Here is a 14568-nt window from a genome sequence, read left to right on the forward strand (position 1 = left end):
GTGCGGAAAGAGAAGTCGTGGAATGTATTGAGCCCCATACATTCCATGACTCGTCTCTTTCCGCACAGACTCTAAGCATTTTATACTAAAAGCACAGAATAAATAATACTACTAAGTGCAGAAGACTCACTCTCTAACAAAACGCATCTGTTACGATCAGCACAGATATGGCCGCTAAGTGGCGACAGCGTCACGCGCGGCTTATGGCTTTCCCCAAAATTGGGGCCGGGTGTCATTCTGAATCCCTAACAACGTTTGTCCTAAAGTCACTTGCCCTAACTGGTTTGTCCTAATGGGCACATGCCCTAACATACATCTGACATCTCATCTGTCTGTCTGTGTGTTGTCATTATGACAAACAATATTAGGGAATGCAAAGATAGGAGAAAATACTTTAGGGATTCAGATATGGCCATTGGGGCCGAACGGATGTACTTTTAGCTACCTGTAGCAAAGCGACGAAATCGCGGAGTGAGACACGGCTGCTAAAAGTAACAAGTCAAACCAAGTGGCTTTATGAAAAATCAAAACGGTTAAGGTACGGTACGGTAAGTACGTAGAGTATAGAGTTCGACCACTCATAATTCATAAACCTTGTTTTTAGGGCTCCGTAGCTAAAATGACAAAAACGAAAACCCAAATCGCATGGGAAGATCGAAGGACTTTTACGCAAACTGGGAATTGTTTAGGCTACGTACTTTATTTTTCATTTTTCACGGGACGTTTTGGAAACTCAAAATTACTTTAACGCAAACAATTACGTCATGTATTTTTTATACATTTCTTTTACTGACGCTATCGAATAAAATGTACACTAGGGCTTCTGGTTTATCAGATGCGAATGGTAGGCGTCGGGAATAACATGCCGTTCCAATATTTGGGCAAAGTTGCACGAGGCTTAAACCTCGTTGTTAAACCGAGCTTTATAGTTATGACGTCATTAAACTCCTTTATGGAGTTGGAAATGTTGGAATGCCTGGCTTTACCGACGTGAAGGCGACAATGACAATTCGACATACGTTGAGTCTATGACGCTGCCTTTTATAGGCGTAAAACGACTACGGCTCTCAACAGTCTCAACGAAAAATGAGGCGTTATCAATGAAAAGGGACTTTACTGTCGATGGCGCTTACGCCATTATTAACGATGCTCCGAAATAAATACAATGCCGCGCGACGCTGTGCGGCGTAAATGCCATCGACAATAAGGTCCCATTTCATAGATAACGCCCCAAATGGTGTTAAGAGTGAATACGCCGCCAAAAGCCGCTAGAGTATGTTCGGAAAGAGAAGAGTCGTGGAATGTATTGGGCCCCATACATTCCACGACTCTTCTCTTTCCGCACAGAGTCTAGCACTGAATCGAAGTTATACGCGCTCATTTACAAACGACATTCTTTTATAAATTACTTATTATATGCAACTTGGCATGAACATTTATGTTACATAAGTATGAGTATGTCTCATAATTATAGTCGTACTGTACCTACGTAACTTCTATTTACGTTCTAATTTAAAATACAATTTCTAGCCACGAAAACTATTTAGCACATACCTAGACAAAAGATATATAGATGGTCAAGCAGATCTTGTCAGTAGAATAATCTTTAATAGAAAAAAGCGGCCAAGTGCGAGTCGGACTCGCCCATGAAGGGTTCCTTATTTAGGCGATTTATGACGTATTAAAAAAAAACTACTTGCTAGATCTCGTTCAAACCAATTTTCGGTGGAAGTTTACATGGTAATGTACATCATATATTTTTTTTAGTTTTATCATTCTCTTATTTTAGAAGTTAGGGGGGGGGGGACACACATTTTACCACTTTGGAAGTGTCTCTCGCGCAAACTATTCAGTTTAGAAAAAAATGATATTAGGAACCTCAATATCATTTTTGAAGACCTATCCATAGATACCCCACACGTATGGGTTTGATGAAAAAAAAAATTTTGAGTTTCAGTTCGAGTATGAGTTCGAGTATGGGGAACCCCAAAAATTTATTGTTTTTTTTCTATTTTTGTGTGAAAATCTTAATGCGGTTCACAGAATACATCTACTTACCAAGTTTCAACAGTATAGTTCTTATAGTTTCGGAGAAAAGTGGCTGTGACATACGGACGGACAGACAGACGGACAGACAGACAGACAGACAGACAGACAGACATGACGAATCTATAAGGGTTCCGTTTTTTGCCATTTGGCTACGGAACCCTAAAAACCGACTTCTCTAACTACTAGCCTAACCCACTTGCCGTTAAGTGGGTTAGGCTAGTAGTTAGAGAAGTCGGTTTTTTTCTTATACTTTATTTGGTAATATGTAGGTATACATTTTATGGTAATCATAGTGATTTTTTTAGTTTAGGTATCATAGTGGTGTTCCGGGTCAAGGTCCGGGTCTGGGTCCGGATCCGAGTCCGGGTCCGAGTCCGAGTACGGGTCCGAGTCCGGAGTCCGGGGCCCAGTCCAAGTCAAAATCGAAATTCAAAATCACAAAACGTGTACTATGCTTCGTTGAAGAGTTCTGTTCTGATCATCATCAGCAGTGCCACTTCATCAAATGCCACAGTTTTTAATGTAAATGCTTGATTTTCTAATGATAATATATAAAATTCTATACGTATGCCTTTAAGATTTGAGGAGTTCCCTCGATTCCTCATGGATCTCATGTTCAGGACTTGAGATTGACATAAATGTGCCTAAAAACCTAAATTGCTTAACAAACATAAAGAAAAGGACAAATCGCCAAATGCGAGCTATGCATCTTTGAAGAGTTCCGTTATGATCATCATCAGCAGTTCCACTTCATCAAATGCGACAGGTTGTAATGAAAATGCTCGATTTTCTGATGAAAATACAAAAATCTCTATACGCATTGCCTTTAAGTTGGAGGAGTTCCCTCGATTCCTCGTGGATCCCATCATCAGAACTCGAGCTTGACAAAAATGTAGCTTAAAAACTTAACTTGCTTAACAAACATAACGAAGAGGACAAATCGCCTAACGTGAACTATGCGTCGTTGAAGAGTTCTGTTTTGATCATCATCAGCAATTCCACTGCATCAAATGTGACAGTTTTTAATGAAAATGCTTAATTTTTTGATGAAAATACAAATATCTCTCTATACGCATGCCTTTAAGAGTTGAGAAGTTCCCTCGATTCCTCATGGATCCCATCATCAGAACTGGGTTTTGACAAAAACGGGACCAATCTGTATGCATAATACATACAATAAAAAAAAATCAAAATCGGTCCAGTAATGACGGAGATATGGAGAATGGAGTAACAAACATAAAAAAAAACATACAACCGAATTGATCCTCCTTCTTTTAGATTTGGAAGTCGGTTAAAAAGGCGGCAAATTTGAAAAATGTAGTCGCGGAGGGATATTGTGCCATAGAAAATTTGAATTTCGCGCCTTTTTTTACTGACAAGGTCTGCTTGACCATCTATATTAGGTATGCTACATACTTGAATGTTCATATTATTTCAGAATGTCGTTTTAAAAAGAGAGCGTAACATTGATTGTATATTGAATGGCGGCGGCTAGATGCCTGATTCAAACTTTAAGATACGTCAAAAATTTGGTAAAGATACGACATCGATTGGATATGTCAGGGTCAAAAGTGACGCTTTTGTTTGAAGAAACGCACTTTTGACACTAATTATATCCTAATGTGACGTATCTAATGTTCAAATCGGGCCGAATGTTCGTATACTCTTAACGTCAATTAGTTCGTTGATGGTGCGTGGTGCAACCAGCCCTAAAAACTGTATTTTAACGTGCTCTAACGCAGCTTAATGAATTAGCCCCGTTGGCACGGAGCTTCCATTTTCCGGTAATGGGCAGTGGCTATGGCTCAATACGAACTGTTTGTTCGCAAATAAAGTGTACCTACGGGCCTACGGGTTCATTCGATATTAGAGTCTGTGCGGCCAGAGAAGAGTCGTGAAATGTATGGGATCCAATACATTCGACGACTCGTCTCTTTCCGCACAGACTCTACAGTCTAAATTCTCGGTGTAGCTAAATCTGTACAGCAATTTCGTTCTAAACCCTTTGGTACTTTTTACAAGCTTTTAACTTGCAATGTGAGTATGTATGTGTTCGGATCAAACTTCCCATTATCCGATTGAGCTGAATCTTAATATACTTATGTAAGTTGGGTGACAATGCAATATGTGACGTTATCTATGAAAAGGGAGCCTATTATCGATGGCGCTTACGCCATTATTAACGATGCTCCGATATAATACAATGCCGTGCGGCGTAAGCGCCATCGACAATAAGGTCCCTTCCCTTTTCATAATGCCCCATATTAATATGGTACCATCCACGGCTATAACCGCGAAAATCGAAGTTCGACAATTGCTGGCATCTATCTCTGCCTCTCTAATTACGCCTTCTTTGGAGTAAAAGAGAAATTTGCCCCGCAATTTGCGAATTTCGGTTTTCGCGTAGCCCCCCAGTATACACCAAGAAGATACAAAATAAAAACATACAAACACTATATAGGTATCTAAATATCACTATAGACTACTAGTTTATAGATAGCGCAGACATCGTAAAGAGCAGATGGCCAATAAAATCTGAACAGACGTTTATACTTTAAGACGGACTGTTAACACATCTATATTATAATCAAGTCCTTGGGACATGATCCTTTAATTTAATGCCATACAGTTAATTTTATAAGATACTAGCGACCCGCGCCGGGTTAATAAATTATACATAAACCTTCCTCTTGAATCACTCTATCTACTTATTAAAAAAAAACTAGCAAAATCCGTTGCGTAGTTTTAAAGATCTAAGCATACATAGGGACAGACAAACAGCGGGAAGCGACTTTGTTTTATACTATGTAGTGATAGAAAACTTATGTTGATTGGCGAATTCTGCTTTTCATAGGCCTTGTGTTTTTACGCGCTTTTATTTAGATTCACTTCATATATTCGATTCGAATCTTATTATTTATTGTTGTGTGTGTGATAAGCGATTATAAAAAAAATCTCAATGACTATTCCAAAATGTCTGCAGCACTATGTATAATTGACCCATCCTCCTTCCTATTGAAAAACTTTAGTTGCAAAATTGCTGGTCAGTGAGCTTGTTTAAAATTCGAAATTCAAATTTGTAGCGTTAATTGTTTAAAATTCGAATAGAAATTGTAAAGTTACCTTGCAGACCTCGCATCTAAATATATTTGGTCATTATATTTTGAGTTTTATTCACCAGTACTAGAGTTCACTTTTATTAGCGATTTCATGAAGATGTGGCTTTATTGAATTATATTTGAGTGATATAAAGTTAGAATATAACTGTGAGATCCTCGTATTTCAGCCCGTACAAGATTAGAACCTTTTTCATGTAATGCCATTGAGTTTTTCTTTATTGATTTAAATGCCATCTAAACCTTACGGTCACGTGATCGCCTTACGCTGTCTCGAGTTTATCATTTATTCCCCACCTCAAAAAGTGCCCAGCGCCGCTAAAGAAGTTTTCACTTCAAAAACAAAAATTACGAGGTTTTTGCGAAAACAATCATTTTCACAATGACTCATTTAACTAAAGACATATTTAACTCCGTATAAGATGAATAAAGTTTAAGGAAAAAACGCGCCTCGGAAATCAATTTTAACCAATAAATTACGTCAGATTTATGACACACCCTTAAAACAGAGCAAGTTGCATCCGACTGCCGCTAGATGTCGCTGCGCTTTGACCCAAAACATTTGGCTGACATTTCTTTGTTTATTCCCCTATTGTTCTAAATTCAAAAAGGCTCACTGGCCCACTTGTCTGTCCAAGCACTAAAACGTCCTTTAGACTTCTAGCTGGAATTTTGAGCCTTGTTGATAACTTTTTAGGTTAGTAAAGCAAAAACGAGGCATGCCTTTTGCTGAAAAAGTTCTTCCTGAAAAAAGTCCTTCAAATGTCCTTGAACCCACACTCGTATTTAATGCCTTTAATATATATATTATACAAATACAGGGTGGATTTTCTTTTTGGGTCAGTGAGGGCAGCTACCAGATCCCGTGCTGCTACGGGAAAACGGTCTAAGAAGACCTTCCTTCGATTTCAAATTAATGAAGATTGGCTTTTACAGATTTTGGAAAAAACATACATGGTGCGAGAAAAAGGTCATTTTTGACAAACTTTTTTTTTGATGCCAATCGATCCCATTCCTATTAAGGATCAAAAGCTTGTATGGAACCAAAAAAAAATTTCCGGCTAGAAAAGCCACAAATCGAGGAAAACTTTTCCCATACAATTTGTATGAAAATGAAAACTTATTTTTCACATGCTATTTTTGTATGCCAATCGATTCCATTCCTATCCAGTATCAATAGTTTCTTTGGGGTCAACTTACGGTAATGTACTAAAAGGCCACAAATTAAAGAAAACTTTTTCCATACATTTACTATGGAGAACATGTGAAATTTAATTCACATTTTTCTATCTGGCCAATCAGTCCTGTTACATTTAAGGACCATAATACTGTATGAAGACATTGCTGTAGGACTGATGGGCGAGATAGAAAATTGAGAATAACATTTCACATTTTCCCCATAGTAAATGTATGGAAAAAGTTTTTATTAATTTGTGGCTTTTTAGTACATTACCGTAAGTTGACCCCTAGGAAACTATTGATACTGGATAGGAATGGAATCGATTGGCATACAAAAACAGCATGTGAAAAATAAAAGTTTTCATTTTCATACAAATTGTATGGGAAAAGTTTTCCTCGATTAGTGGCTTTTCTAGCCGGAAATTTTTTTTGGTTCCATACAAGCTTTTGATCCTTAATAGGAATGGGATCGATTGGCATCAAAAAAAAAGTTTGTCAAAAATGACCTTTTTCTCGCACCCTGTATGTTTTTTCCAAAATCTGTAAAAGCCAATCTTCATTAATTTGAAATCGAGGGAAGGTCTTCTTAGACCGTTTTCTCGTAGCAGCACGGGATCTGCCAGCCTATTATGGATAGCTTTATCCATCTTTATCCACGTGATAAAATAACTGTCACTGTTTAACACCGTGGGAAAGAAAGTGACGGACACCGTTTTATCACGCTGTCACGTAGACAAGAACGACCATCATATCCGTACTGGTAGCTGCCCTCACTAACCCAAAAAGAAAATCCATCCTGTATACGCGGTGAAGCTAAATAAGTGTGTAAGAACAGAATCCGAGGCTATAACCGCGAAAATCGAAGTCGTGCGGGCATCTTTCTCTGTCACACTAATTACGCCTTCATTGGAGTAAAAGAGGAAGATCCCCACAATTTCTGAATTACACTTTTCGCGGTAAGCCCTCTGATATGAACATATTCTAATTTCAAACCACACCCCTACAACCACTTAAATTTTAACGAAAGCTAACGGATACCATCACGGGGACCCCTACGTAAATTGCGTGCGAATTTTAAAATTAACAGGCCGTAAATATAAATTGCCGTCGTTTGGGTGAAGTTTGCAAATTGTGCGCGGAATATACTTAGAATAATAAAACCTAGAAGGTGTCTCTTGCGTTTTACCCACCTATAAAAAAATTTTTCGCTTTTAGATGGTCCTGATGGACTTGTTAGGGGAAACCGCTGTAAAAACATCGGTAATTACATCATAAAACGTTTTAATGTGGGGTCCTGAATTTTCATTACCCACACAATCGTCCCCGCGCGGTAGCAGACGTGAACAAACATCAGACACAAACACACAGAAAGCCTAGCGTCGTTACTGTACGAAAACAGGCAGTTTACTCTTTAGCGGCCCACCATTAATTTATACAAGTCCACGCCAAAATGGACAGAGAAATTTACAAGAATATGGAGGGCGTAAGAGGAAAGGAAAACCATAGGAAAGGGAGGCGGAATGTGTGAGAGATAATATAGAAAGAAAGCAGGTGAATAATGAGATTACAAACTATAAAGAGGTATGGAAAGACATGCTACTAATTGCTACGTGACCCCAAGTGAAGTGAAATATTAATCTCAAGTAAAAGTACTTTACTTTATATTTATTAACATTCTTAGTCTTCAGTTATAAGTTCAAAACGATACTTAATAACTGCTATTTACAGAACATGGGGAATCTGACATCCGTCACATTGTGACAAAACGAGCGCTTAATCTTGTACCAAAAAGGGCTGTTCTCCCACATAATAATTAACATGAGCGATCTCCGTTAACTGCTTCATTTAAAGGGTTTAACAGTTGAAAGCAGATAAGTGCTTTTCCCTTATTAACGCACGCACGTGTTTGCTTTGTGGAGGCTGTTCTGTCCGCTTAGCGAATACGCGCCTCAACAAAACCAGTATTGACCAGCAGCCATATTCGAACTTTAAGATACGTCAAATAAAAGATATTGAAACGATATGGATCGGATATGTCAGTGTCAAACAAGTGTTAAAGTGACGTATTTGAAGTAACGTCACTTTGCAATAGCAAAAGCTTTTGCTGTAGCAATGTGCCAAAGAGAATATTGAAGATTTGCGAAGTTCCAATGTAGAGAACATTTTCATGGGGACTTAATTGTTGCGTTGTTTTATCACAGAGTTCCTATGACCACCTCCTATCTCCATCATCAGATTAGCTCGATGTTACCATAGTATTTCATTGTCACCCGACTTACATATGTATGCAATTTCAGCTTCATCGGAAACCGGGAAGTGGGTCAAATTCAATTTGCAAGGTTTGACCCGTACAAACATAGCAAGTTAAATAAGAGCTTGTAATAAAAAAAACAACGGGTTGCACTCCGGGAGTGCTGACAGAAGTGAAAACTCAATGACTAGTCCAAAATGTCTGCAGCACTATGTATAATTGACCCATCCTCCTTTCTATTGAAAAACTTTAGTTCCAAAATTGCAGGTCAGTGAGTTTGTTTAAAATTCGAAATTGAAATTTGTAGCGTTAATTGTTTAAAATTCGAATAGAAATTGTAAAGTTACCTTGCAGACCTCGCATCTAAATACATATTCTATTTAGCCGTGATATTTTGAGATTTATTCACCAGTACTAGAGTTCACTTTTATTAGCGATTTCATCAAGATGTAGCTTTATTGAATTATATTTGAGTGCGATTTGAGTGATACAAAGTTAGAATGTAACTGTGAGATCCTCGTATTTCAGCCCGTACAAGATTAGAACCTTTTTCATGTAATGTCATTGTGATTTTCTTTATTGATTTAAATGCCATCTTAATGAGTGGCCATCTAAATCTTACGGTCACGTGATCGCCTTACGCTGTCTTGAGTTTATAATTTTTACCCCACCTCAAAAAGTGCCCAGCGCCGCTAAAAAAGTTTTCACTTCAAAAATACAGTCGTCAACAGTTAAAACATTGAAATATCTTCCCTAATCTGAACGGGAACTTTCTAAATGGTAACTTGCATGAGAATTTTCTCGTGAGAAGTGTAAGTTTCCAGAAAATTTCGGAAATTTTAAGATGTCTTGCAACTTGCACATTGCTAGAAATATATTGTGACAACTCATTGCCAGTAGGCTATAAAATACATATAAAAAGCTGCAGCGAAATATAACATTACCTTCATAAAATCATACGCCAAGCAACCCCATGCCAAAACATACTTTTTATTTATTCATTCCACCCCTCAGGCAAACTTCAGGCCTCATTGCCACCCTTTATCTCAAATGTTATTAAGAAACAAGTCCCAACAATCCCGCGAGCACCTAAATTGTAAAGGGAAAGATTTTTGGTTGTTTTTCCTTGAGCGATCTTTTTATCAATCAGGGAAATTTGAAATATCAAAAATTAAATAGATTCTTTGTTTCGTTGCTTGTCAATGTCTAAGCTGCTAAAAACATGAAATATGGAATGTTTCATAATCATTAATCTTATACCTCTATCGATCATTTTTATACATATAGCTAGCCGTCACGTTAAGACTTAAAGGCTTCGTCACACAGGCGCGTTTTCCGGGCGGGACGTGAGCGGGGCGCGCCGCTTTTACATACAAAATGCTCACGCCGCGCTCACGCCCCGCCCGGAAAACGCGCCTGTGTGCCGAAGCCTTTTGTGTTTGTAGTAATTTTTCAGTTATTATTTAAATTAAACCCAACCAAAAAATACTAGAAGGAACTGCCACAGGGACTATCATTCGACATTCGAGAGGATTCGTTTGCTTTAGTCTACCTAATGTTAGACATCTTTGACAACCGGTAAGCGGTAAACGACGAAAAATTATTTCGGAAATTCTGACAGCACTATTTCATCCTAAATTGCAAATATATTATTATAATTAATAAGATTTTTTGTATTCTTTTTTGTTTTGTTTTAGAAGATTTTGGAGTTTTTGGTTTTTTGAAGTGAAAACTTCTTTAGCGGCGCTGTGCACTTTTTGAGTTGGGGAAAAAATGTTAAACTCGAGACAGCGTAAGACGATCACGTGACCGTAAGACGTAAGATGTCATTGAGTTTTCACTTCGATCGGCACTCCCGGAAAGCAACCCTTGTTTTTTTTTTCAAAATGGCGGAGCCATAAATTTATTCAGTTTTAAGTTATATACTCGCGAGGGCTACAGCTAATAGAGCCACTAGTTTTTTGTCTCATTTAATACTGTGACAACATTAGACATGCGAATTCACAATTCTTAATACAATGTCCACGACATAATCGTTACAATACAACAGGTTTGCACAATTCCTCGTGTATACAGTATTTATGATTACAAATTCGACGTTTACTGGAGTGTAAAATCCGGGCAAATCTGGAAAACGCAAACGGAATATCTGATAGGTACCTACGCTTTTATTTTTTTCAGTCGAGTGACAATTCCTTATCCTTGTTAACGTGTGAAGCTCCCTTTGTGTTCTTAAAAGATAAAAAATAAAAGATAGTTTATTCAAGTAGGCATAATTACAATGCGCTTATGAACGTCAAATAAAGCTAGGTAGAGCGGCTCCAACCCTACACCTCTGCCCCGAGAAGATTTAAATGCCCCTCAATTGGAGGAGGGTATCCCAATATGGGACCCGCAACAAACTCGGCGGGACACATCTTTTCAAAAATAATTACATCTTATAATTAACATGCATTACGAGAAAATAAGGGAAAAAATACAATTTAAATTACTATAGAATTCATGCAATTATACACATAAGGTGTAATAGAAATTTGATTTAGAAAATATACATATGTACATGGAATCATACAAATTCGTAGCTCTTTCAGAAAACATATCAAATTCTTACAAAAGGAAAAGAAAAAATTTATATATAATAAAGTTATTAAAAGAAATGGGAAAACATATTATATAAATCTGATTGATTTTATTATGAATTACCAACATATAATATTTGATGTGCTTGTCTTGTGTTCCTGGAGTTGCCAGGTGAGATATAACAGGTTTGTTAGGATATCGTAATACAAGATAGCGATTTCGGAATCGTGTGTGGAAACATAGCGATTCCAAACGAGTGTCGATTACGAGTCTATAATTTTTTTTTGTTAGCCTGGTTTAGTGTCCCACTGCTGGGCAAAGGCCTCCCCTCCCTTCCTCCACTCAACCCTGTCGTTTGCATTTTCCCGCCAATCCGGATAAAATGCGTCCAAGTCGTCCCGCATCCCCTCTTTGGTCTGCCTGAACCCCGGCCTGCACCATCGATGGTGTTCCGTGGGTCCCACTCGGTAACCATTTTGGCCCACCTTTCAGGGTGCATGCGGCAGACATGTCCCGCCCAGTCCCACTTAAGCTTAGCGGTCTTGGCACCTACATCTACAACTCGAGTTCTGGAGCGCAGTTCCGTGTTTCTGATTCGATCAATTCTGCGAACACCTAGTATACTGCGCTCCATCGCTCGCTGGCATACCTTGAGTTTGGACTTTAGAGCCTCTGTTAATGACCAAGTTTGAGCGCCGTAGGTTAGGATAGGCAGAATACACATGTCGATGAGTTTGCGCTTGAGACACAAGAGAAGGTCACCCTTCAATAGCGCCTTCATCTTCATGGACCAGAAGCTCTTCCAGGCGTCTCAGGAGTCTATAATTATTGTAGGTAATTAAGGGCTCATTTAGACGGTGCGAGAACTCGCATGCGAGTTTCATTACATTGCGTCGTTTGATCGGTCGGCTGAATTGTGGTAACCTCAATGGTCCGCAATGTAACTAATATCGTATACGAGTTCGCGCGTCGTGTAAATGACCCATAAGAGTCCAATGATTTATTACTCAAGATAGGTTATAGGCGTTCCAAAATTGAAGCGGCTACCTTGTGACAAATTGGACAAGTTGCCTTTAGTCGCGGCTGGACAAGCGAGAAATGTGCATGTGCTAACGAGCTCCCGCACACCGAAAGAGAAAGAGACGACCTTATGTTTAACAACGAGTATATCAAAGATGGATTCCATCCAGAGAAAATTAATCAAAAATAACAGATTTCTTCGTAGGCACAGAAATAACTATGGAAGTATTTTTTGTGCTCCTCAAGTATGAGTATAACCTATCTATGGTTATATAATATCATTGTAAGAGTCACACAGAACACAAGTTCCTCTCTCATTTTAAAACTATATTCTAGAATCACATGAGACTTTACATGAACATTCTATAGTTAGTAGGTATATATATCTATATTCTATATATTAGTTATTGTTTGTAAAAATTGTAATACAATAAAATTAGAGCGAGTAGAAGTATTAGCTACATACAAAACTTGTAAATCATGTAGTTTTAAAATGAGAGCGTAACATTAATTGTAATGGGAGCGGCTTTTTGGTGCCGGGTTCGTGTGGCTCTTATGTAAAACATTCTTACAATACATTAAGTGGTTAAATCAGTTATAGAAGTTGTATATAACAGAATCACATTATTAATGCACATTTTTATTTTGTTTCAGGTGTAACGCAGAAGGAATGTTGAAAAAAGGTACTTACGTAAAATAACAAAAGGTAATATATAAATGACAAAATAGTATTGGTAACTTTTATTCGACTGACAATGACTCTGCTAAGTTCCAAGCCTTTTTTGTACAAAAAAACGTCTTGTATGATGAGTGATGACTCCTTTTATAATAGAGTCTCGGAAAGAAAAGAGTCGTGGAATGTATTGGGCGCTTTACATTCCACGACTCTTCTCTTTCTGCACAGACGACATATACATATATATTTATTCTCCTATACCTCGTTTATGCTATGCTAAAAAAACGTGGTTAGCTTTTTGAATGGTTGGGATTACTTTAAATGCGAGTTTTAAGAAGTGCTCCTCGTCTATATAAATTTATTCACAACAGATATTAAATCTACGTATAATGTATACGTACTCGTCTCTGTGAAACTTAATACTTGTCAAACTTAGCATCATTATATGAACGTATTCATTAACGCACGTACACGGTGAATAAACTCCAGTAATTACGAGTACATAAACTTTGTTCAAGTTTATTGTACCTATTTGTATCCTTTTATAATTTCCGTGAGCCCGTCATTTCCGTGCCCGTTTTTGAAGGGAACTTTATTTCTTGCGTTGGTAAGTAGTTGGTTAAGGAATATGAGTCGAGCTCAGCTCAAATTCAAATGTTTAAAAATTAGAAATTCAACAACTGCATACTCGTACTCTAGTGATTTATGGGCCTATTTTTGTTTTGTTTCCATTAAATTTTTCGTTGGATTTGGAAAAAAATTAGCTGATTTGAAGAGCTCTTCGTTTTGGGTAGAATAAAAACCCGGAAATCCCAATTTGGACCAAACAATTTATGTAATTTTCAAACATTTTTAGGTCGGTGAAATTGCGCTTATTATGTACAGAATAGGTACCAAATTTTATCGAAATATAGTACTTCTAGTTTAGTAGGTATCTGAGAACTTCGAAATAACCTTCTTCGCCATCAATTACCGTTAAAAAAAACTAAAACAACATTTTTTTCATTGAATATTTAATAAAATAACTGCTTTGTTTGAACTTACACTATTAGAAAATACTACAGCCCGACCTATCCATTTTTGACCTTTAAATGTGAACTTTTGTGTGCCTGGCAATTAGCTGAGGGGTGACAGAAATTACGGTGGTGTGTAAACATTTGTGGGGAAAATTTGGCACGGAAAAAAAAGTGATTATTCTATGGTTAGTCGTTGCATGGAGTGCAAATTTCGAGTAATCAAAATCACACGCACTTGTAATAAAATACTTTAAATACTCATAAATATCTAAGTATAATACCGATAGGCAACTAGAGATGCGAATATTCAATGTAAAATGGCACTGAGAACGTTAGTAGGTAAGCATGACGTTTATACGTACATAGTTAATTTATATAAATCCCATATATACAAAGTACTTAGCTATTTTAGTAATAAACCTATCTGATGTTGTGTCGCATCATTAGCGCGTCTTCAACGCCGTCGTCTTTCAATATATAACCTACATTTCATCGTCTGAATATTTTCAAACGTCTGTAGGTACCCATCTTTACGCTACTCAGCTTGAATAGCTGACGAGATGGCGCCGGCGAAACGCGCTAATGATGAAAAACGACATCAAGGGGTTATAATATAACTAAATAGTTGCATAAAAGTAAAGTTAGGGGGTTTTGTAGAATAAGAAAATTCTAAATAAGTCT

General features: G+C 37.6%; 1 protein-coding gene across 3 annotated transcripts in view; it reads left to right on the forward strand.

Moving 5' to 3' along the window:
- LOC134647378 (protein lin-10-like) overlaps positions 1-14568 on the forward strand; it is a 93969-nt gene that overhangs the window by 37531 nt on the left and 41870 nt on the right. For all 3 annotated transcript variants that reach the window (XM_063501716.1, XM_063501721.1, XM_063501722.1), the window contains exon 2: positions 12850-12878. The gene's annotated coding sequence lies outside the window, so the exon portion shown is untranslated. The remainder of the gene's footprint in view (positions 1-12849; positions 12879-14568) is intronic.

Source organism: Cydia amplana, chromosome 4 (genome assembly GCF_948474715.1).
Source record: "Cydia amplana chromosome 4, ilCydAmpl1.1, whole genome shotgun sequence".
NCBI classification, from domain to species: Eukaryota; Metazoa; Arthropoda; class Insecta; order Lepidoptera; family Tortricidae; genus Cydia; species Cydia amplana.